The sequence below is a fragment of the Phasianus colchicus genome, chromosome 4 (genome assembly GCF_987193195.1).
Source record: "Phasianus colchicus chromosome 4, bPhaCol1.hap1.1, whole genome shotgun sequence".
In the NCBI taxonomy this organism is placed as follows: Eukaryota; Metazoa; Chordata; class Aves; order Galliformes; family Phasianidae; genus Phasianus; species Phasianus colchicus.
Genome location: NC_143439.1, coordinates 36,949,682 through 36,976,361, shown reverse-complemented (window position 1 = coordinate 36,976,361; position 26,680 = coordinate 36,949,682). Strand labels below are relative to the sequence as shown.

Sequence of the window (26,680 nt, the reverse complement as noted above, 5' to 3'; positions counted from 1 at the left end):
TGTAAACATGGTAGAAGGAAACAACTGAGAAGGCTCAGCTCTCCATTCTAGTCAAGTGAGAATTTCACTTACTGTTCTGTGGCTTATTAGAGGATGACAGAAGCCTTGCTATGTTGGTAGTCTACAGTTTAACAATTCTCTTTGCCACCTTTTTTGCACTTAGATATCCTTGTCAAGGAGCAGAGCCTCATAACCTCAGCCACAGGAAAATATAATTGCTTCTACATCAGTGAAAAGTTACTCAGAAGAAATGGGACTACATTTTTAGCTTCAGATAAACTTATACTGAAGGTTACTACCGTTAAGGCATCAGAATAGCAAGAATTTTCATTGCAAATATACAACAGCACCATACAGAATTATTTAAAGTAATTCCTAATGGATCAGTAAATTTATATTTCTATTAGAGCACATAAACTCAAAGTGAAATAACCATTTTAATCTAATGCAGTAGCTGCATTCCACCTGCCATATACTGCTTTTTGTCTAGCAACATCACTGTGTTCGGTTTTATGGCATGGACATGTCCTAATGTCACTAACATACTTCAAGAATTAAAATCTTCAGGGCACCACACTTCTGCTGTTGAACATACCACACAGTTCCAGGCAACACAGAGGTGTTGTCAACCGCACCAAAAAAATTCACAGAAATCCTTCCTCTATATCTCTCATTAACTGTCCTGTGTGCTAAGAGCTGCACACAAAAGACAGAAGAATTTGCTTCTTTGCACCTTCCATATCTCTACCTAGAACATCTTCCTGAAATTTCAGTGACTCAAATTAAGATTTTCCTTCAAACTTTGTAAAAAACAGTTATCAAAACAGATAAAATCTCTCTCAGGATAGTTCTTTCGATCCATGCATTTTCTCACTCTAGGTCTTCTTAAAAACAGTATTAATTGGTGCCAAAAGTATACCAACTACAGACAAAACACCATAGAACTGCCTCCACTAACTCATTCAAATTTCAAGCATTTAGTATAAACTGAATAGAAATTATTAGATCACTAGAAACACTACTAACATGCATGAAAGTCTGCTGTAGCTTAATCTGGTCTCAAATGATCAGAAGTTTCTAACTCAGTATGACAAATGTAAAAGTCATCAGCATTGATATTCAGGTTCAGAGTTCTCTTCTGGGTCACAATTGCCCAAAAGAATTAAAATCAGTTAACAACATACTAGACTGCTCATAAGAGAATCACACTATTTCTAGTACTCTAAAGACTGAAGCATTGAATAGGAAACTAAAATTATTTTGCTTACATATATAAATTTTCAAAATTAACCTTTTTTTGTCCACCCCTTTAATTACAAGCTGTATCAGCATACTATAATGGTAAAGGGGAAAAAAAGTACAAAATGAAGACACCTTTGACACAGACGCTTTAGTTTAAGGTAATTTGCTTTTAAGTTAGATGTTACTTCACATAATCAAAAGTGTCAGGAATTAACTTGCTTTGCAGTGTATTTCAAAACCTTCTCACTTTCTGGCAAATGGAATAATTACAAAACTTTCATGAGACATGACTTCACTACAATTCCCATACACATTTATTTGCATTTATCCTAGATTGTGTTTCTCTGCAGACACCACTGCACATAATCCTTTCATAGTCTGAAAACTCAGAAATCTACAATTACAGGTTTCTCAAAGTTCAGAAGACTCAAAGTGTAGGACAATTTCTCTCGGTGAGGCAGCCTTTCAAGGTTATGTTCTCTAAAGCAGGCCCCAAGGCACCAGCTAGCTCTACAGGCAAAAATTCATCTAGTCTGGGACTTCCACTGGTAGGAGGGGGGAAAAAAAAAAAAAAAAAAAAAAACAACACACACAAATGGACAAAAAAAAAAGAAAAATAATCTTTTGAGTAGTCATAATTCATAATTTAATGATGTAGAAAGAAAATTGCATTTTACTATTATTATTTAAAAATGGGTTATGAAATATAGAATGAGACTTAACTGAGCAACTACCATCTGCAAAAAAAAATTCCTTCTATTCTTCTTATCAAGATTTTTTTTTTTTAAACAATATATTTATGTCCTAAGAAAATATGGATTAGATTCCAGTCATACTATTAGTGCTGATCTACTATAGGTGAAGGAGCAAGACAAAGAAACCCGTTAAATTTGTAAAGAAAAGCAAATAAATTTTTTCTATGTTTATTCCAGTCTGAAAAACTACATAACTCACACAGCTAAAAAAAGGTAGAATATTCATAATACACTATTAGATAGCAATTAATCTATATGTATAAATTACTGATTAATTAAGGAACCTCATAAATACTTAAATATTAGACACTACATTTTACTGAATATTTCACCAGTCAGACCTGATACACAACAATTCTAATTAGTAACAGTTATATACTTTATACAAAGAAAATTACTGGAAAAGATAAAACTTCAGAAGTGCACTGTACGTGAAAAAGAGTTCAAAGTCTCTATGGAAATGTATACTATCAGGACTAGTTCTGATAAAACACGGACACCAATGTGGCAAGCATGTCTAAAGCTTTGAATTTTTCATCGCAACAACCATGCAAAGAAAAAAGGACTCTGAAGAGTTACATTGTACAGATTTTTGGTAATACTTTTTGTAATGTCACACCACCAGAAGCATAAATCAATGCCAGCCCTCAGTTTAACTCCAGGTTTTCTCTACACATGAACCTTTCAGTACTCTATCCTCCTGCCAAACACGTTTTTTGTCCTCTTGTTGCTATGACACATGGCAGCTGCCTCAGTAAGAAAGTTTTAGAGTTTAATCTGAAGATATTTTCTTTACAACCTATATGAACTTGTGTAAAGCAAACACTTTGCATTCTACTTCATTTAGCAACGCAGAGCAATAGAGAAAAAAAAATAGTTTGAAGTTGACTACCTCTAAACAGAAAGATAATATTAATCTCTCAAAAGATGGAGAAAAACAGTCAAAGTATTTTCTTTTTTATTCCCAGAATACTTTTAATCCCTCATCCTCTACTGAATATAAAAGAAGGAATCATGACAGATTAGGAACAGGCAACTCTGAAGCCCATAGAGAAGCTGCTAGAGTTGATGCTCTTTCATTTGATGTGAAATTCATTGCAAATACAAATATCATTATTGTGCCATTTTGGTGATATGCAGCATTCTTTTGGTGAGCAGCATCTGAAGAAAACAGCTTAAAAAGAATCCAAAATTTTACCAAGAACTTTTACTGGCAGTTCCATCTTTGCCCTTATGAAGGGAACACATCTCTACAGATCTCAAAAGAACTCTAAAAGGAAAATAATTATTTTAAGCCTTTTCTTCATCCATGCCGTAGGATGCTGCGCTTATTGTCCAGTTTCTTGGATCAATCTGATCCCATTTTCCTTTCTTACAACAGATAAACTACAGATTGCAACTGGAAAATTTACGACTGGTTCTCTAAGAGCATTATCTTCAATGTGCTCTGTTTGATCTGGAAAATGTTTGCAGCAGCAAATTAATATACCAGAAATATCACTTTCCCAGTACAGGTTCTCACTTTACACCAGTATAAACCCAGTGTCTTTCACAGAGTCCCTCTGCCAGCTCCTTTGACTCGTTACCCTTCAGATTCTTGACACGTGTACAATGAAATAACAGTGTTGGAGCTTATCAAAAACATCTTCAAAAACTTCCTGTCTGCTTTGTTTTAAATCCAACACGCGATGAAGCAGGCTGCTTCAAGATTTCTGCTAGCCTTTCTTCTGGATTCTAGCATAAGGCCAGAAGGCAAGCATTGGCTCTTCTGCTGTTGTTACCCTCCACCTCCACAACATATTTCCATTAAAAATCATAAACCACTGTCACTGTCAATAAATATGCCCTGCAACGGTTTCAAGTGTCCTCATTATCTTCATGTTTTCCTAAAAGTTAATTCCTTGCACCATAGCCAATGATCACCACTGTATTTCTCACAACTCTCATTTTCTGCATTTGTTTTTACCAAAGAATCTATTACATCCTGCAGGGGGTATGTCCTTTCTATTTCAGTCCTTAGTGGAGAAGACATTCCTGTCTAGCTGAATGAAACAGCTCAACGAAATATAAAAGATTAATAATTTGACCCTAAGTAAGAAGTTCTTTTTTAGGATCAAAAACACTCTTGTTCCAGAAAAGTTTTGCTAAACCATCATAAAAAAAAAAAAAAACAACAACAAAATACAAGTACATATAGGAAAAAAAAAAAAATAGTTAATGCCCTTTTAATCTAAGATAGTTCTTTCTCTTATAACTCAGTGAGCTATAAGGCTATCTCCATTAGTTCAAAGAGATTAAACATAACCAAAAACTAATAGCCTGCAAGGCTCAGAGTAAAAGGATTTAAGCCACAGATGACACTGGAAAGTAGATTTTTGTTATTTAAGCTGTATTTCTTCAAATTCCACAGCACACTACAAATACAAGATTTAAGAAAAACTGGAGAACAAAGTCTTCAAAATCTCCTGCCATGAAAAAAACAGATGTTCACACTGCTGCTTAAACATGCATTCAAACTCCTAAACTCCTCTGAAAATACAGTCTGTATCTTCTCTCTCTGTATTTCACTCAAATAAACATCACCACTTTTTTAGTGACTCTTACTTTGAAAATAACAGAATAACTTCAATAATATAAATGAAGCACCAATTCTCTTCTGCAAAATTCCCTTTACCATGCATGACTGAAAGCCAAATTCTCCTAGCAGAATATTGTAGAAAGAAATATGACATTTGTCTGCAAAACTATATATGTAGTCTTTCAATGAATATTCCATGCTGCTGAATGTTCTAAGAATACTACAATACTCACTGCTAACGTTAAAACTATGGCAAGTACTGCAAAGAATTTAGGAGTACTGAAGTTGCATCAGAATAATCATAAGGGAGAAAAAAAATGCAAACAACAATGAACACATAGCTAGGCCATACATCTTAGGCAGATAGAATTATAGAATTATTTGGGTTGAAACAAACCTTTAAGATCATCTATTTCCCCCTGCTATAGGCAGGAACACCTCCCTCTAGAAAGGTTGCTCAAGCCCCACCCAGCTTGGCCTTGGACACTTCCAGTGTGGGGGCATCTACAACCTTCCTGGGCAACCTGTTTCTGTTTCTCACAACCCTAACAGCAAAGACATTCTTCTTAGTATCTGGTCTAAATCTGCCCTCTTCCAGTTTAAAATCATTTCCTCTCATGCTGTCACCACATACTCTTATAAGAAGCTTTTCTCTAGGCCCCTCTCAGTTACTGGAAGGCTGCTATTGGGTTTCCTCAGAACCTTCTCTTCTCCAGGCTGAAGAACTCCAACTCTCTCAGCCCTCTGACCATCTTCATGGCCCTCCTCTGGACCTTCTGACAGCATTGGTCCCACCACTGATTCCTGAGGAATGCCACTTGTCACCAGTCTCCACTTGAACACCAAGACATTGACTGCAAGTCTGAGCGTGACCACCCAGCCAATTCCTTACATAGAGAGTGGCACATCCATCAAATCCATTTTTCTTCAATTAAGCAACCGGGCTGCCATGTAGGACATTACCAAACACTTTGCACAAGCTCTGTGATCTTGTCAGGCACATAGTTGAGACTGGTTGGCCTGTAGGTCCGTGGATCTTCTTTTTTTTCCCCTTTCTTGAAAATGGGCATTGTTTCCCCTTTCCCAATCAGCGGGAACTTCACCATATTGCCATGACCTTTCAAATATGACGGGTAGCATCTTGGTGACTTCACCTGCCAGCTCCCTCAGAATCCATGGATGGATCTCATTGAGTCCCATGGACTTGCGCACCTTCTTTAGACTGTCTTGAACCTGATGTTCACTTACATGAGGCAGATGTTCCTTCTCACAGTTCTTATTTTGCTTTCTGCAATTTGAGCAGCACTGCTAGAGCCCTCACTGGTGAAGGCTGATTGAGTACCTCAGTTTTTCCCATACTGATCATTACTAGGTCTCCAGTCTCCTGCTGGAAGAGACTCACATCTTCCCTAGTCTTCCTTTTACTACTGGTATAACTATAGAATTTCTTCCTGTTTTGTCCTTGGCTAGATTTAATTCTACCTGGGTTTTTGCTTTTCTAACCTGATCACTAGCTGCTCAGACAATTTCTCTATACTACACCTGCAAGTACCCAAAGACAGACTACTTAGCGCAGCAAAGAAAATTACAGGAGCTGTCACTTTAATCACTTTGAATAGTTTAAACAACTGGTAACTGACTACATCAAAAACTCTTCAGTAATTTCACTGGGAGATCCCTAAAATTTAAGGCTATGCTTGAGGTCTATAATTATATTTACATAAATAAGCAAAACTGCACTAATTTTAGCAGAAACAAACTTCAAAAACATTAGCCATCAGAAATTGCAACCATCATTTAAATAAGATGAGCAAAAGAGAAAAAAAAATCTCGGTCTGAATTGGTCTAAATTTCATAAAGTTGACAAAAACAGTATTGCTTAAAAACTACACTGTCATTACAGATTGGCTTCAAATGCTAGCTATATCTTCCACCTGGTCTGTAGGAAATTTGTGTTGAAAGCCATGATTTGGCTCAGCAGAACAATTGGGCATTTCAACTGCTTGCTAAAATCATTAGTGGCTAGATTATTTATAGAATGCAAGTTCTGGAAGTGTATAATAAATGATCTGAAAAGTAACACATCACAAACTCATCTGAAGCAACTTGGGGAACTTGTTGCTACGCTTATCAAAGAGTAATTAGAACCACACCATTAAAAAAACATGCTTATAAATCAGAATCTTACAAAAGATGTTTTCATGCCTTGAGGGTGAAGGAAACAAAACTTTTTTTTTTTCCATAGAAAAAGTATGACTATTTAAATGCAATGTGGAGAGCTGAGGAAGATGATTTCAATATTACAATATTATTTTATTAATATTAGACACTAGCACAAGGATAACTCACATTCTTCAACGAGTTAGCTTCAGAAGAGTCAACAGGTCACCAGACATTTGTTCAGGAAACAAAAAGCAGATACGTACGTTACTGTAGTAGTGATTTAGTGAAAAACAGACTTAAAATCAAATTAAAAATGACATATATTTATCTTAGTCTTCTCAAATATTTCACTAAATCATTATAAGAAAATTACAGCCTTTTATATAGTATAAAGAACACATGAATTCATATACAAATGACAATAGCAAGCACAAATATTTGATCTTATAAAAATGAATAAATGTAGAAAACAATAAATTCTGCCAATAGATATCTGTTGCTGAAATCAACTATTAAAATATACACATTGGAAAATCCAGGAGACTATCATTTGATAAAAAGGTAGTCTGCCACAAGTTAAGAGGAACATACATTTACATTTGTTGGGCCTTTCCTATCAAGCAATTTTATAATAAAGTCAAATGAAATTAGTAGTTTAAGCTGAATTCTACTTCAGTTACTTCAATTCTTCAGAATTCAGGAAAGCAAATAATATGGAAAAAAAACAAAAACAAAAAAAACAGAGAAGACAGTTCATGATGTGAATGTATGATTCTGAAGAGCAAACAGCTGTGGTTTTACATCCTGAAAACTAATTCCACATTTTAACTATAATTCCAAGTCATTAATACAACATAAAAGTTTCCAGATGTCTCATTTCCTATTTTGATACGATAATGAAGCAAAATGCGGTTTAACATCAAGCACAACTATATTGAGCCACTCATTTTCCATGAATAAGCTGCTGATATTTAAGGAAAAACCCAAATGAGTTCCTCTTAAATGAATATATTCCTTCTGCAGGACAAAGTGTCTGGTCATGCAAAGCTACAGGATTATTGCCTATGACAAATTTATTCTTTTTTTTTTGCCAGTTAAATTCCATAAAAGCTTTTGGCACTTTTTGTTTTGGAGAAGAATGTGTGGCTGACAGTCATTGAGGTCTGAGGGAGTACAAATGCATGAACATGGTTTTATCACACTGAAGGACATCACTTAAAGTATTTCTTGGCTTCTTTACAGTTCACTAATAGACAGACTAATTAGTACCAATTAAAGCAGCAGTTCTGCAACATAAATCTTTCAAACTGACAATCCCCTGACCTTGCTGCTATTTCTTGGGATTATCCCTACAACAGTAACTGAATGCTATAGCAAAATCTCAGCTTTTCTTAATGTTTTATGGACACACAAAAAGATCTATACCTCTGTCAATATATATATACATACACACACACACAGTGTGCATATGTTTATATACACACTATATAAACACACACACAAAAGATTAGCTGCACAACAGTCATACTTGTAATAAGTAATGCAGAAAAGAAAATATGAAGTGGAATACAGATCAACTCAGTTTAAAGAATAATCTTTCTTCCTGTATCTAAATCAAGACTTAGCTTTGTTCTTCAGTAGTTTTAAATATTTCTTAACATTTCAAGTCTTGTATTACTTTTACTCTTTACGTATATAGGGGATGCTGAACCTCTCTATTGCTCTTCACCTCTTTAGTATATTTACAGTCCAAACTCAGACCTCTCCATTAACTCTTTAATGGCCACAGAGTAGGTTTTCTTTCAACTCCTGTTTTTAGAAGATGATTCTAAAACAGTGGCTGCTGGTAAAGCAATTAGAAGTGTATTTTTTAAACTTTGATTTTTTAACCACTTTTTTCTTGGGTTAGTTTATTATGTGAAGTCATGATGTCTACCTCCAATAACTGTGATCAGTACATACTGCTACAGGTAAGAAAAGTCTAGGAGGTAATTAAAGTAGGAAGCAAAGCATTAGGCAAATATGCTTGCCAGTAAGAGCCATCAGAAGCATACAGAAGTGAAACATTCACAGCTACTCACTACAACAGGTACATGATAGCCTCAGATAGGAGGTTATTAAGATTTCACAAGAACTCTGTATTAAAGACTCTGTACTGTACACAAAAACCAAGTAATGTTTTAGTTGAGATTTTGTTACCCAGCTACAGCATTCATTTACACTCTGTAATAAATGGACATATGAGATCCAAGAAAGGACAGGAGTTGGCTGTTTCTCATATAAGAAATTCTTGTCACTTAAGTAGTCTATCATATTTTAATATTTCTGCCAATTCAAACTTGGAGTTTGACTATTGATCTAAAACATTATCATCAGGTAACAGCTACTCATTTGGTTATTTTTACTCACCTGCACTGAAAAGACAAAGTACTTCTTTTAAAAGAAAAATTATCTATGTTCTAGCAAAAAACAAAGGAATCTTCTCCTTCATCTCTGCTAATATCATACTCTATCTGCAATAAAATATATCTAACAATAGAATATATCCCAAACTCAATTTCAAAGTCATCACATACTCTACCATCCTCACAGATTTGATTTTGTATTTAAACTGAAAACTGAAGAGTGATGCACCTTTCACGTAGGTTAATCTTGAAAACATAATAGTAAAACATTTCAGGCACTCTGAGACTCTAATGCAGTTTTGAAGTAAATTACAAGGGAGCAGAATTGAAAGAAAAGGGACTGAAAATGGCTATCTGCATCCTCATACACTATTGCTCAAAAGAAAAAAAAATTGTGATAAACCATCATGTATAAGTTAGAACAAAAAACTTGTGTGTCAGAATAACACCACAACATGAGGTTAGATATTTAGTGGATTTTCATACCAAAAATAGAAATGAGCTGAATATACAGATCATACATTATCAGCAAACATTTACACTTCCAGCTGTACAGTGTGGATCCTGGAGTTATTACAAAACACATACCTGAAAGATTTACCTTCAGATAAGAGTTAAAGTAGACTTTGCGTTCTTCTCAACAATGCAAACTTCCTCTTGGAATGGAAAAAAGTAATCTCAGAGTACATTCTACTACTAAAGGAGGTGATTCGTGCAGTAAGTAGTTGGATAAACTACCTAATCTATTTGTTTGGACTAAACAGCCAGGGAAGGTAATGAGAGAAATTCAGAGAAGGAATGTAACTGAAAGATATGGGAGGGAGGGGGAAAAAAAAAGAAACAAACAAAAAAAAGTCTCTCAAAGAAAAAGCACTGATCAGTGGGCTGCTGTGACCACAAATAAAGAACTGAGAGACCAGGACTAAAGACTGCAGGTTAGGAGTAGAAACTAGACATTACCAACATAAGCCCAAGAAGGGGGAAATGCCACACAGATGGCTTAGCTTCTAGATTTGGAAGAAAATGTGATTTTTTTTTTTCCATAAATTAGGAAATAAAGTAGTGCCCATATGAGGCAAAGATTATATACAGCTGTTTAATTATGCCTGTGCTGAACTACACCAACTTGATTGCAAAGCAAAATATCCTCTCTAGACTCTATCACTACTGCTTGTGGACCTAATTAGAAAACCCCAAAACAGCATCAAAGCCAGGGAAATATTTTTGTGAAGATGAGAGAAATCTAGAGGGGACTTTACAATGAAGAGAAATCATGCTTTCAATCAGAGAGTGCACACATTTGTAGTATGTCAGTCAATTGAGTTCCTCAATAATAAAAAAAAAAAGTACTGCAAAAATGCTGTAGATCAAGGAGCCTAAAATGCCAAAGTATAGGGGGGAGGAAAAAAAAAAAAAGGCACAGAGGAGATGTTGACTTGTAACTTAAGAAACCCCTAAAGCACAACTCAGATGCTCCAAGACATTTTACATGTGAATAGTTACAGTTCATAGCTTCTAAGAAGAAAATCGTCAGTTGCTCTGTACAGTTAGAAATAAAAGCTTTAGTTGAGACTTCTCAGTTCAAGAAATGAAGCTTGAAACAAAGTCTGTATTCCCGCTGGATGATTCACATTCCTTGTTTGAAGCATGAATTGTATTCTGATGGGATTTTAAAACAGACTTTAATGGATAGTCCAGTAAAATCCCACTGAACCAGTATAATGCCTTCACATTTTGTGCTTTGCATGCCCAATAAGAATAAATAGATGACAGATCTGACTGATGGTCACTAACTCCACCAACTGGCAACAAAACATTCCCAGGTGGAAACCTTCATCTAACTTTCCTTTTATCCACATAGAAAAGCCCTTTGCATCACCTGGAGAGTGTAATACATGTAAAAGGACTCCAAAGTAGAATTATTTACAACTTAAGAGACAAGCAATAATATAAAACAAAATTGAAATTAAAATATCTAGGATTTCACTTGATCAGTGAGAACAATTTTTTTTTTTTTAAATGCCTTTTTTTAAAATCAACTTCTTTAGAAAAAGACACACGGGAGTAATCCCTGAGCATGCTTAAACTCAAGTAAAACAGAAAGCAATGAAACTACTCTTGAGAACTTACTACAAACCCTTAAATACTGTGATGTAAGTCCACCTTTGGACTAAAGAACTGGTCAGCAACAAACATAAGATATGAAAATCCATGTTTGTCCACTTCTACTGCCTTAACCCCTTTTTCTCCCAATGAACAATTCCATCACCAGTGGGCATTAAAGACATGGACTTGCTCTTTCACTTTTTTTTTTTTAAAAAAAAAAAACATTGTAGAAATGCTTCTAAGCATTATCTCCCCTTCTGCCCCTTATTTCTCTCCCCTCATTGGATTATCAAGGCATATTGCCTCACTGAAATTTTAAAATAAACAACATAATTCACTACTAAATTTCTACTTTAAAATTATTCTGCTCTATGTCCTATTTTAACTTCAATGCCTTTCACAGTCTTATTACCTTTTTCAAGGTACCCAACCCTCCCTGGAATGCCAAGCTCATATAACACTTGTGTGCAATACATCCTGTCCACGTACTCCCAATTCACTCCCTGTATCACCCCATAAATTATGTATAGTTCTTCTGATTATTATCAGCTAAAGACTAAGAAATAAGCACTTGTCACATAGTCTTGACCATATTTGTACTGAACAAAGACATTCAGCAACAGAAAAATTATAGAGATGAAGTATCCAAAGTTTGCTGACACCCTGAGGTAGGGAGGACTTCTCTAAAAGAGCAACAGAAAAAAATGCTGTCATGGTTTTATGATTTTGGTTATCAGTATTCCACATCATAACATCATGTAGTACACTGAGAGTTAAAGAAGCTAGAGTTAACACTCCAGTTCCAGGTACCTATCCCAGAAGAGAACAACAACACTCCCAGAGGACTGTTCACTGTTTTGTTACCATTTCCGCTCGGGGGAAAGATAAAAATTGTTTGCAGATCACAAGACATCCCCCTCCCCCTCTTCCAATTTCCTGTCTTATCTCTTTGTGTTCACCTCAGCTTACTTAGAGTGAGGACTTCAGTTTTTGTACACTTCCTCTCATTTTATTTATTATCTTCAATTCCAATTATATCGTGTTATACTGTATTATATTGTGTTACCTTGCATTTCAATATCTTACTTAGTAAATCCATTTGTTTCTCCCCAGACCATTGTTGCTGTTCTGTTTTTAGGCCCATCTCTCTATCCTTTCATAGAATCATAGAACAGTCTGGGTTAAAAAGGACTCCAAAGATTATTAGTTTCAACTCCCCAGCCACAGGCAGGGTCACCAACCACTAGATCAGGATGCCCAGAGCCAGATCCAGCTCTTTCTCCTTTTCCCCTTTCCTGGGGTGTGGGTCTGTGGGTCCCCCCACCCACTAGTCACACAACCGAGCCAAACCAGCCTGGAAACCATTGACAAAAGCACACTTTCAAGAAGCGATATGTTGAATCACAAAGACAAAACAATATGCCAATATCTCTCCTTAAGTAAAATAGATCAGTTACTATTATTTAAGCAAATGTCACTTAAAGTAACAAACTATTAAAGAGGATGATTAGTGGATTTTAAGCAGCACAATATTTAACAATATGAACGCTGGGAAGAGTTATAATCATTGTTTAAAAGCATATGAAAATAGCGCTGCAACTGTAGAAATGAGAACAGCTCAGTCAAATTGATAATGTCAAGACGCGCTCAATTCCTCAGTCCATTCATTGACTGTATTTCTCTCAAGATTTAAAATAATAGTTTCTATACAGTGTCTATCTGGTCATAGCCTGAACCTGTAATTGAGCACCTGGTGTAGCCAGCCCTGGGAACACAGGTGGAAGCAATTTACCTGTGAAACCCAGGGTCCACCTCACTCTAACCTCATTTAAGGGCTGGCAGCCACATGGGAATCATCTCTATTTAGAGATCGCTTCCTCTGGAGCTTAGGGAGCCCTGATTCTCATGAAGGGATAAGCAATTTCTTCTTTATTACCAGACTGTGACTGCCTTTCTTGGGATGAGATGAGAGGGTTGCAAACAGTGAGGCAGTCTGGTTGGAGACCTGTGACTAGTGGTGTTCCCCAGAGGTCAGTGCTGCGTCCAGTCTTGTTCAGTATCTTCACCAGTAACCTCGATGAGAGGATAGTGCCCACACTCAGTAAGTACACTGATGATACAAAGCTGGGAGGAGTGGCTGACACACCAGAAGACAGTGTTCTTGATTGTTCAGCAAGACTTGGACAGACTGGAGAGCTGGGCAGCCATAAACCAAATGAGGTTTAACTAAAACAAGTGTAGAGTCTTGCTCAGGGGAAAGAATAACCACAAGTATCAGTACAGGCTGGGACACGACCTGCTGGAGAGGAGCTCTGCAGGGAACAGCCTGGGCATAGGAAGTTCCATATCAACATATGAAGGAACTTCACAGTAAGGGTGACAGAGCACTGGAACAGGCTGTCCAGGGAGATTGGTGGATTCTCCTCCTCTGGAGATATTCAAGACCCACCTGGATGCCTGCCTGTGCAGCCTGCTGTAGAGGACCTGCTTTGCAGGGAGATTGGACTCAATCTCTGGCAGTCCATTCCAGCTCCTACAGTTCTTTGATTCTGTGATCCAAAACTGGTTTAGGGCAACTATATCCGCTGCCACCTATCTTTACAGATACCGAGTTTTTTGGGTTTTAGATTTGTTTATAGTTTACTGAAATGGAGTCAACTCAGATAAGAATACAAACTTTTCACAAACCCTAAAATAAGTTTTAAAAAAACTTCAGCTTCCATACTGGTGACAAACAAGTTACTACAAGTTCAAGATACAATGATAGGAATGATACTGAGAGAAGGGTATTTATTCAAATTATTGTTAAGGTCAATAGTTGAGTAATGATAGAAGTGACAAACTTATTTTTGCTGTTTTTATACGATCAGCCTTGATACAGTCAATCACTAGAAGAAATTTTTCATAACTTCAGAAAAATCAGAGTTCAGACTTAATATTCAATATTATATTCAAATTACATAAATTTGAATATATACAACAAAGCAGAAATAAAATCTTGAAAAAAATTTAAGTAGTAAGAAAAAAAGAATTGTGTAACCTTACAAGGAGTTTCAAAAGCAATCACTCTACGTTTTAGCCTACACAATGAATTCAGAAACAAACAAGAAATCATACCAACATACTCTTCTCTGCCTTACTTCTAACTGCATTCATACCTATTCTCTGGATTTCCAATAGAATTCTCTGGCATTTTCAGGTGCCTTTGCTATCCATGATCAATATCAATCCAGACTTATTATACAATTAAATGACCACGTTAAGTTGCCTTTATGTAATCACCCACTGAACACAAAATACATAACTGAACTCTCTTGCTTTCATTTAAATGCTAACCCTTAGAACATCCATGTCTCCTAGCAAAGAAACCTGACACTATTCACTAGCTTGTGTAAGGGAACATGAGGAAATTTGTTTCAGAAAACTAAAGGATAGAGAACTACATCTTTAATAGCAATCTTCAAAGATTTATAATGGCTTATTATTGACTGAAGCTCACATTCATATATGTACTTTGGGCTTTAGATGATTAAGTGGTTGTAAGAATTCACAATAAACACTATAGACATTCAAGGAAAACTCAAAGTAGAACCAGGTTGGTCCATAATTTAATACATTCCTCCGACTACAAAGAAATAGAAATACAATCAAGATCAGATATGAGAACTGGATTAAATTTCTCTAAAGTCTGCCACAATAGACAGGGAGTTCATGATACCTTCATTCCACTGTTACGGCAGTTACAGGAAGACAAGTGATGCACGATTCAGAGTAGAGTAAGAAAAGGTTGGACAGTGCTACCTTAATGAACATAAAGCTTGTGAGCAAAAACTTAGCACATCAAAAATATTTCAACATTTTATAGCCAGTGTTTGAGTTTATTTTGAATTGACATTTCACATCAGATGGAAGTTGCTTTTGTTTTAAATTCTCTAAATCTGAAAGCTAATTTTACTGTATGATTTACTCAAAACTCCTACACACAGCCCTTACTTCAAAACAAATGTGTAAAAATCCAACTCTATTTTCAACCTTTCAAAATTAGAGACTTCCATGTCAGTGTTGCTGAGGAATTCAGCATACAGGTTTGTGGGGTTTTTTGTTTGTTTGTTTTTAAATCACAGGCTCACTCAAGAGAGAGATCAACTCGGAAAGCCAGTTAACTCAGTTTCAATACTCAAAGCAGTACCAGCTAGATCAGGATGCTCAGGGCTTGTCCAGCTCAACACAATAAATGCTTCTCCAAATACTGATGCTATAATTCTTCTGGCACCTGTACCAGTACTCACCCTCCCTGTGATAAAAGAGTTCTTCCTCATACTTAAAAATCTCTCATGTTATAAATTTGGGTTCAATGCCACTCATTCTTTCACTACGCACTACAGCACATTTTCGCTGGTTGTATTCTACACAGCCAAACCACTAAAATCACCAGTAAGCTTCAGTAATATGCAAGGAACTTACCTCAAAGATGTTCTAATCACACTCAATAGCTCATTTCAGACCAAATTTGTGATGAAATTGCCTTTCAGACAGGTTTGTTATTCCTCACTTGTCTGGACACATCTGCTAACATGAGTATTTCAGGGGGAAAAATGCCTTATTAACCATAGTTACTGTTGTGCACCATCTGCTTGCGTGATAACTCACGTTATTTTCAATCTGTTATACCTTTGATAAATTGTTGCTGTCATCTAAATAAGAATAATCATTTGGAAGAATACAGACATACAAGTTGACACATCAACACCTAAACCTCATATTCATACCAAAATGCTCTATCGAACAACGTACAAAGAAATTTATTTTGGTTTGCACAACAGTAGGAAGCTTCCACTTCCAGTCTTGTAAGTAAAATACAAATGCATCAAAGTTTAAAAAGAAAAACAACACAATAATAATAATGATCTGGTTCTACTCCCAAGCCTCTGCATTTAATTTATTGGATATGAAGATAGCTTTTATTTCCTCCACTATAATTAAGGCTAAGACACACACACACACACAAAAAGAAATAGTAGTATTTTCTAGTATTCTACTAGCAGCTTTGCTAGCCTGAACACTGAGAAAACAGAAAAGGGATCAAAATTATTCATAATAAATACACCAAGAGAATCTAGCCTTCCCTCTGCAACAGCCACTCTTTTACACTCATTAATAGGTACCCATGTTTCCCAACAAACAAATTACAAGGAATTAAAAATCATATCAAAACATTTTAATAAGGAACGCATTAGACAAAACATACAAGAAAGCAATACATGCAAGACCCCTGCACAACTATGGAGGGTGTGGATTAGTAACATTGTCTACACAATGAAAGGAAGAAAAAGTCTAGTATCAGGTTCAAAGTATCCATTTCAGTAAGCCTTATTTTCTCAAATTTCTTGTTTGATCTTGCAAAATTTCTAAAACTAATAAGAATTTTCTACTTGCTACTAGCAAAATATACAAAATACCTCTCTCTCATGAATTTGACTCACTCATACGGGATCTATTAAACTCAACATATGACACAAAACTCCTTAAGATCAAGAAAAATATTTCCATTAATCGCAGCAATCACCGATTAGTGACCAGCCTTTGTGAAGTGCTGAACAGAACAAGGTTTAAATTGTCTACTTCCCTATGTGTAAAGGAAACATCTGAACTGATTTTCTCATTTCATTCCATTATGCAGGACCTATCCATTCTTCTGCCTTTCAACAAGTTGTGATATAATGCATGAGTAGTAGTCTAAGTGACTAATCATCTACCATCTATCATCTACTACAAGACCTAATGATCTCCAACAAAACAATATGGAATATCTACTTTTTTTTATATGTACAAATACATGTAATAAGATAATTTAATTCAATACTAGATATAATCCTCTTTAGAAAGTTGTTGAGAATTTATTCTGCTTTCCTAAGGACATAGAATCAGACCAATGATTTCTGGGTCATTAAATATGCACTGTCATGTATCTAAATAAACATACATCTTTCTTTCCAAAACCAATAATTGCTTCAGTACTTCAATTCATATATATATTTTTTTAAAGTTCTAGAAGCTGCAGAACAGTTAAAGACTGCATTTAATTATGAAGCAGTGTAGAATGCCATTTAAAGATCTCCCATGAGTTCATAAAAGTAGATATACATGAGGAAAGGATTACTAACAACAGAAAAAAAAAAAACAAAAAACCAACCTATATCCTCTCAGTTCCAAACAATTAGTTTAAATTACAAAATTACACTATTGAAAGAGTAAGGAATGCTGTCCAGTCTCTACTAAAAGCAAGTAACTTTTGAATCCAACTGTAACAATTAGGATGAATGCTATATATGCACTAGAAAAAATAATGTACATATTTCTGAATACAACAAATTGTAATTATAAGAATACAGAAATAATGGTGTTTTTTTTTTAATGTTATTTTTTTTTCATTTCAACTCATATTTTTCCATGAACATCTTTAAAGATTTCTGCAATTAACAGTACAGAATGATTTGATGTCTTGAATATAGCAAGCGGTCAGAGAAACTTCTTAGAAAAATATATATAAATATATTGTTCTGCTTCCAGAGAAGCAAAATTGTTTCTGGCAGCCTCTTTGCAACAACAGGCAAAATATTCATGGTTAGGCCAATAATCAGATATAGAAAGAAGAATAGAACTCACCCAACTGGTAAAGATCTCTGTCTATACAGCACTCCTTCTCAAGAAACAACCCATGTTTAAAAGATACCCTCCTGTCAGTGGCTGGCCCTTAAATGAGCCCAGACTGGCTCAACCCTGGTCCACCTGTTCTGATCAGGTGGAGAGCACAGGTGCAAACAATTTGCCCTTGCTCCCTGGGCCAGCCACACACCTTTAGCAGGGGCTCAATCACCAGTTCAAACCCTGACCTAACAGTTCCCCTAAGTATAGCAAGTTCAACAGCCTATTTTTAATAATTTTATCCTATTTTAATAATGCTGTTTCCCTGAATAACTCTTCTCCCTGTGTCAATCACACACGCATAACTTTCTTCCAGCAATAAACAACACTGACAATTACATGTGGAGTTTTAGGGCACGCACTTTTTCCAGCTTCCTTTGAGCAAACAAGCAGGGAGTAATTGGCACCCTCTATTCAGCTGGTTTTCAGACCAGCTGAATGCAAGCATCCAGAAACTTCTGTAGAATCTGAAAACTTTTAAAAATGCCTTTTTTTTTCTTTTCTTTCTTTTTTCCCTCTCTCCCTCAGTACAGGAGGTAATAAAACAATATTGGATAGTGATAGGATGAGAAGGAATGGTTTTAACTAAATAGAAGAGATTTAGGTTAGATGTTAGGAAGAAATCCTTTACTGAGTGGTGAGGAACTGGCACAGACTGCCCAGACTGTGGCTGCCCCATTCCTGGAGACGTTCAAGGGCAGACTGAATAGGGCCCTGGGCAGCCTGGTCTGGTGGGTGGCAGCCCTGCCCATGGCAGGGGTATGATCTTTAAGATTCCCTCCAACCTCAGCCATTCTATGATTCTAAGTATATTTCTTATTCCTAACAATTTAAAGCAAAAGTAGTTCTAACAGTCTAATAATTTGAAGAAGAAATGCACCGCAAAGTAAGAAATTAGGTTACAACTAATTCTGGGTTCTGAAATTTGCTCTGATGTCTCAGATCTAAATTTTAATATTTAATACACTGCACACTATTTGACTTGAATATCAAAAGAATTGAGAGTGCATATTTCTATGAAAGAATGTTATATATATGCATTTTCTATTCCCTAACATTTTCTCTTAATATAATTACTGAAAACACATTTTAATATAAAGAACTGTTTTTTTTTTTTTTTAATAAATAAGAAACATACTCTTTTCTAATGTAGAAAAGCCACCATCTCAAGTTCTCACTATAATTAGAAGATACTAAAATAAAAATACTTAGAAATTTTCTAAATTTTCCAAACAAAGTAAGACACAGAACGTAACAACTGTTGATTTTAAGTTATGAAGTGATATTCATCTTGCCCACCCTTACCTGTATTATTTCACATTTTTCATGAGTCAAGTTCTTTGACTGAATTAACCAGATTATCAAAATGAATCTAACTGAAGTTTTTTCATAGAAAGTATGGTAAGCTTTCATAACTTTCAGATCGGATACAAGAATATATCTGAGACTTCCATGAGTTCTCATATTCTCACAGAATCTCTGCCTAAGAGTGTGAACTTTGAACAAGTACTGAAACTGCTCAAAGCATTTTTAAGACTCAACTGTAAGCCAAATGATATTAGCACTTTGCAACACAGGTGAGAATGAGGAAAAAATGCACTTTCATGCTACCAAAAAACATCTGGTTTCCCAATAGAAAATTCCTTTCTCATTAGTTTTACGGTCTTTTGAATTAAAACTTCAAAGAGATTCAAAATACTCTGACTTCCTGGTACGTCTGCTTGTTAGATAAGAATAAAGTCTCTGAGAATGACTCAGATAAACTACTTGAAAAATCAACAGTCATGAAATTCTACAGAGATGGATAAATTAGCCATGTTTTCTTGTTTGGATTAGAAACTCCATAAGAGAAGCAGAATCCTGAAGAATTAATTATGTGACCAATGCTTCAAATAATACCTCATTCATAATCCTGTAAATCAACAAGATCTATGATTTACTATTATATGGACATGCATTTTAAATAAATACATACAGAGAAAAACGGATGTTTAAGAAATGAAAATGCACCATATGACATAAGTCTGTAACTCTGTCCTTATCAATTAGGCATTTCCTAGCTGTTGATCAAACTTCCAGATACAAAGCACCCATTTTGTTGAAATTATCCAGTAGTTTTAAACCAATTAACTGAATAAACTGACAGGTCAAAATGGTGGGGTCTTACAAACTGAATTTCTGTAGGAAACCAACTTCAAAAAATGCATATATATTAATGGAAAATGCTAACCATCACTTTCTTCTTCCTCAGCAAACACACAATATTATTAAGACTAGTGACATGGTAACTTATCAGAATAAACTGCAGAAGATATTTCCACAAGGTGCCAATTTTGTTTCTACTACAGATGCAAAATATACTACCATCTGGCTCTGAAAAATATTATGCCTCTCCATAGGCTGCTATGAGCCAGCCAAGACATTAAGGAATGAATATTACTTGTTAACAGCTTCAAGCCAAACAGGAAAAACTTCAGAATAAGTAGGCAGACAAGAGCTATCATAAAAGCTGTTCAGATTACCTAATAAAAGCAGTAGTAATTTTAAATCAGAAGAAAATAACATGTAGAAAATGCATGTACTCAAGGATAATTAAATAGAACAGTTTTGATCAATGATTGTTTATCTGATCACTCAGTGCAGAGTTAATTCTTGACAAAAAAAATACAGAGGCAGATTTTCAACTTATGTAAATGCTCCTAGATCCGTCAGAGCATTTAACACATTTTTTTAAATCATGTCTTGACAATAACTTGCAATAGTGTGGGTATGTATGTATATATATTTATAAGAATAAAACTTACAAGGTTTATTTGAGTAGCTCAGCACGACATCCTGAATCTAACAGTCTTGCTTTCATTATCTAAACCATTTTCAGAAGAATGAGAAGTTTATCATTATCTCTTTAGATTGAGATCCTAAATAGAAAGTTAAGTATATGCTACATTACAGCTCTCTGTGATATGGACAAGTAACTTTTTTTTTTTTTAATATACTCTGGTTTCTTGTTTGAAAAATTATATCAATTCTTTACCTATCTTTTCAACAATCTGTATCAATTCAATTTAAGCAACCCAAGATAGCAATAGTTTTGTACCACACTAGTCAGGAGATGTGGCAACAACTGACATCTCCCAAGAGAGGCAAAGATCTGGTCAGCTTCTACAGTTAGATTCAAAATTTGATTCATTCTCCAAACTAATTCAAGACAAATTGTGAATTTCTGATGTTTGAACTTTTCCTAATCAAACTGTAGAAAACAATTAAAAACAAAATAAATACTTTCACAGACTTAGGATCATGTTTTCTTGCCTCAGCTATACTTCGTGCCACAATGATGAGAAGATGCCAGGCTACTTTCAAAGTCCAAACTGTTACGTTGATTTTGTTTTACTAACTGTATTACAGCTACTTGACTGAGGTTCCTCTTAGAGTACTGGGAGGTGATAGTTTTGCAAAGTACATGGCTTTGGGAATTGAATACACATGCACTGTAAATTTGGTTGGAAAATAAATGATATGTAATGTAGCTTATCAAAAGCAGTCATTTTCTTGTAATATCTGTTAATCTCCTCAAAACGTATTTCAGAAATTAGCAAACAATTTTTTTATACAAGCAGCAAAAGGCAGAGTTTAATTTGGACTGAACAACATCCAGACAGATAAAAGATGTCAGATTTGGTTACCAGAAGCCTCATTTGGCAATATAAAACTCTGAAAATACAGAAAATACTCTGAATTTAACTATATCTAGTACTGAGGCTGCAGGTGAGGATAAACATACTTGAGCTGTGGTAACTCAGTTTAGCTTGAAAATCTGAAGAAACGCCGTCAGCTCAATCAAACAACAAATTAAAACAAGCAATTTCAAAGATACGACTATATCAGAACTCAGCATCAGCTCTGCTGCAGCAAATACACACAGGACAAGATTAAAATAATAGCATTGCCCAAATTCACAATTGCACTGGCACAAACATAGCAGTCACACTAATAAACACCCCAATTTGTAAATATTGTGATCATTTTCCTGACTAAAATAGATTCAACAGTATATACTTGGAAGAATTACATTCACAATAAGGAAAAAAATCTTGCTATTTTTGCTTGAAGACCCAGCAATCCTTGGGCTTCATACAATAATATAAGGTACTCAAGAGTTATACATCCAAATATCAAAAGCAGCAGGTGACTGTTAACAAGAAAGACAAGAAACAAACATTAAACAATCAAACAAATTTGCCTTATCATGCATCACCAAGAGCTGGGCCTCTGTAAAATCCCTCTTTCCCAACTCTGAATTCACAACAAAAAAAAATGATGAAGGAAACAGACCAATGGACAAATTGCTACAAGGCTTGTGGGTTTTTTGTTTTTTTTTCCTGTTTATTTTCGTTTCATATTGGGGATGGGTGAGAGAGTAGGAACATGGTTGGTGTTTCCTCTTTTGCCCTTTTTTTTTTTAAAGTGCAGTGCCTCACAGAAACTTTCTTTATGCATTTCCCTTAATTTTTCTGTACTGTACTCAGCAAGTTATTAGTACAGGCCACAATATTTCCTTTCTCCTTTTGGTTAAGACTTGGAGATTGAGAAGGGAAAATTTTGAACACAAAAAATTAAGTTGATCTGAATGTTCCACAAGAGCAATTTTGATCATGTTAGAACTCTCCTCCTCAGAGTATGGAGTAAAATTTTATGCCAAAAAGGAGGCTTTCTGTAGCTTTGGGGATATAGAAGAGATACAGTAAGGTACTATAAGAGCCTATGAATGCACTACAAAAATACAATGGCATGCAGAATCGTTGGGTCCTGATTAAAAATTTTGATGTTCAAGACATGCTAAATTTTAATGCACTTTACCTGGAAGAGCAATAAATATCTTTTGAGGCAGGATACAAATCCAACACCTAAAATAAATAAATAAATAAATAAAATTAACTAATGCCATGGTTTGTGTGATACCACAGGAAAAAACAACAACAACAAAAAGAAACTCCATGGAAAATCTTTAAAGTTTACTGAGTGTAAATAATTAGATTACTCAGGCAGGAGAATACCAGATTAGGTTCTTCTCATTTTAGCTAACTGAAATCTGATCTCATTTCCCAACTAACTTTATTTCCTCTACAAACATTTTACAGCATCTTTCTTCCAAAGATTATTAAGATCTTTTTGGAAATCCAACACTTTTAGCTGCAAAAGACAATCAGGTCAGCTTGCATCATAAGTCAGTACACTCATTCATGGAATCTATTATATTGTATTCTTAATTACTCGATAAGAACTTCTAACCTTTCTTTTGATTGCTATCAACTACATTTGTACTGAATTTTACCATACTCCATTGCAACAAACTAGAAAATCTCAGACTGCAAGTGTCTGTTGACAGTAGTAGACAGTTTCCTTAACCTCAGAAACTGTATCTTCCAGAGGAAAATCTCTTTAGAATCACCTGTTAAGAGCAAAATCACACCCAATTTTTCTTTGCTATTGTGAAAGAAAAGTTAAAGTTTTCTAAGCTATGTGAATGTCTATTCAAGAAAACCTGTCTCCAAAAATATTCACTTTTGATTAATTTTTTTTTTTTTTTTTTTTTTTAGCACTGACAGAAACATGGTATCTGTATGATGAAGAATTTTATTTCTTACCTCATATCGTTTTTAAGAAGTTAAAAACAGTTTCTCACAAATTCATGATAGATTTCCATTACGGAGTCATATAATGGTACTTAGGTTAGAAAATAATCAGGAAGATCTAATCAGAAATGTATTTAATATATAGTACATAAATGAATTAATATTTCTCTTATGTTCTTATAATGTTTTAAATAAATCAAGGAGATGGCAAACATTCTTCTTGCAATTAACCATGCCTACCATATTCTAAAGGAAAAAAAAAGAAATAATGTAATAATTTCCAGGCATCAAAAAATTTTCAAAAAAAAGAATTTTAATTCTGGTCAAAGGCCAACAGTTCTAGAAGGTTTAGTAGGTAACAGTAAGTTAACTACAGCTACCTTTTGGACATGCTCTGATACATCTGTGGTGAGATATTCTCATTGGTGCTACGAGTAACACAGAGAATTTAGATGTAAAAACATTAAGCAGAAGTGAGCTACATTAGAACCATCCCTCCCAAAAAACTGAACACTTCTTCCCATCTCTTGTCCAACAAACTGAAAAAAATAGAATTGCAGATTATATAAGAAAAACAAGTAGAGCAAAAAGCCATGTCAAATCTAAATTTTCACTGATAACAATTTAGGGAAGATTCTGTGTTTGTTTTAACACTGGAATGTACCATAGGAGTGGAAACATTTGTTCACAGTGCATAGAAAAGTAAAACATAGAGGAAATGCAAACATTAGAACCTAGCTTCTGTTCCATACAGTGGATGATTTATGGCATCCACCCTATACTAAGAGATGTTGATGAGTTACAACTGTTAGCCACAGAAACAAAACAAAACAAAACAAAAAAAAAACAAAACAATTTGGGTAAGAAGAACAAAAAAAAAAACAGCAAAAGAGATATTAATATCAAAGTATGTTTATAATTATAAATATTTCATCTCAAGAAGTCATACTATCAAATATTTTTGTAAGTATTCCCTAGGGAGGCAAAAGTAAATCAGGGGGATTCTTCATGCTTTTGTGTAATTGAAGAGATGAGGAAAAAGCTAGACAAAAGAAGAGTCAGAGGGAAAGGGCAAATCTTCTGGCCAAAGTCTTACTTGGGAGGAGTTTAAGGTGATGTTTAATGGGAGTTGAAGAAATCACAGAAGTAGTGATCAGAGTAGAGAATGAATAATGGCAGAGGACTGATGTAATTACTGCAAGCAACCAGGATGCTAGAGAAGATAATGCCCAGCCATCCTGAGAAGAGGACTTAGACAACAGTTTAGGGAAGCCTGATGGAATGGGGGCTCTCCTACTCTCATTTCCCTAAAGGAGGAGTGCTCTCATGACTACACTGTATTAAAACTTTGTAAATCCGCCTATGTGCCATCCAGATTAAGGTTTGACTAATTTTTCCAATCCCCAGAATTACAAAAGTAACTGAAGTTAACTTCACATAGATTTTACTTTGAATTATGAGCTCAAAAAGATGCTAAAACTCTCTTTTGAATTCCTAAATAAATATATCTTGGAAGGAATACTTCTTATGCATTTCAGAAAACTAATCAGTAACCATCAATAAAATCAAAAAATGTATTTTAAGGTTTTAAGGGACTAAACAGCCTAGCTATAAAGCTCAAAAAAAAAAAAAAAAAAAAAAAAAAAGCACTAAATCCTTTCAGAAATAGTTTACAGTAATAGGAAGCACAAGCTGTAACTATTGAAACTATGCTGAGTAGTTGAGAAACACTATGATTAAAGGAGAATTTGCTTTCTATTGGGCTCATTAAAAGTGTAAGTATAAGGATGAAAATTACATTTCAGTTGGTAGTAATTGCATTTTGTTGACATCTGATTAGTCATGCTGGTCTTAAATGCTGACAAGGCCATTAATAAGCTGGGAATTAATGAATGAGGTAATCTAGAACGTTTCTGAGTAAATAAATCTTTAAAGTAATTATCCCCTATAATGTCATTTTAAGACAATGAAGATGGCATATTTTACTGACAATGCTTTTTTTTTTTCCTGATACAGTAAAAATAGAATGAGTTTTCCTTGATTCAAAGAAACATACTTAAAAATTACTAACATGCCAGCTACGTTATGCTGTTTTTGGAAAAATACTGACAGGAATTAATAAGTAAGCTAAATCTAATAGCTCTTACATCACTACAATGTGCCAAAATAATCACTGACTGAACGTTGTTGGTTTTTTTTCCTACAAAATGACAGCTTAAAAAAAATAAACAACTGGAGGGGGGGAAGAGGTAAATGGAAGATTTTTTGTGACTTAATAAAATACAAACATAATTGTTTTATAAAGAGTTATAATAAGGCCAATTTTTGTATATTCCTGCCTAAAAAAAATCCAGTAATATTTTCCGAATACAATATCACACCTCAGGCAAAGTACTCTGGAGCAGGTAAATGAAGAAATGTCAGACAACAGTAAACCGAGAAAAGTCTCCATAAGAAATAAAAATGGAAATAGACAAGGGTTTGTTGTTTTTTTTTTTCAAATTCTAATAAAATCACATCCCAAAATGTTACCTTCATGTGAAGTCCTGAAAAGGGGCATATTGACATAAATGTAATGATTATTGTATGCTGTAGTTATCACTACATCTAATTTCAGTAGCTGATCAGAGAAACTATTTCCATCTTTCAGAGATAGACTGTCTTTTTAACGGTAGAGCAAAATTCTATGAACAGTGTCTTAGTACTTCCTTTCTAGTGAAACAACAGCAAAACCACCACTTTATGGTACCACTTTATGATAAGAGAAGACCAATTCCTTTATTAGTAATCAGAATAGGTAATTATACGTGACTTTGAAATAGAATTAGCTCTAAGCCAGTGAAAAACTCACAGCAAGAAAAGGAACTTTTTAAATATCTGGAATGACTAACCCTAACATCAAAAACATCAGTTTTAGACTATTTTTGACACTAATTCATGGATTTCAGACAGATTTACAGTTCAGTTTTAATGAAAACTCTCAGTATTAGAACTCCTTAGAACTGTAGCAACCTCTGCAGTTTCAGAAAGATTCAGGCTTCTGGTGGTACTCTCCATATAGACCTGCTGCCAAGAGCAGAGTATGCAGTA

The 26,680-nt window shown here is 34.8% G+C and overlaps 1 long non-coding RNA gene across 2 annotated transcripts in view; it reads right to left on the bottom strand.

The window, feature by feature from the left end:
- LOC116231063 (uncharacterized) overlaps positions 1-17,958 on the bottom strand; it is a 91,877-nt gene extending 73,919 nt beyond the window's left edge. For both annotated transcript variants that reach the window (XR_004167349.2, XR_016466424.1), the window contains exon 1: positions 17,916-17,958. This is a non-coding gene — a long non-coding RNA (uncharacterized LOC116231063). The remainder of the gene's footprint in view (positions 1-17,915) is intronic.
- Positions 17,959-26,680: the final 8,722 nt, after the last annotated feature.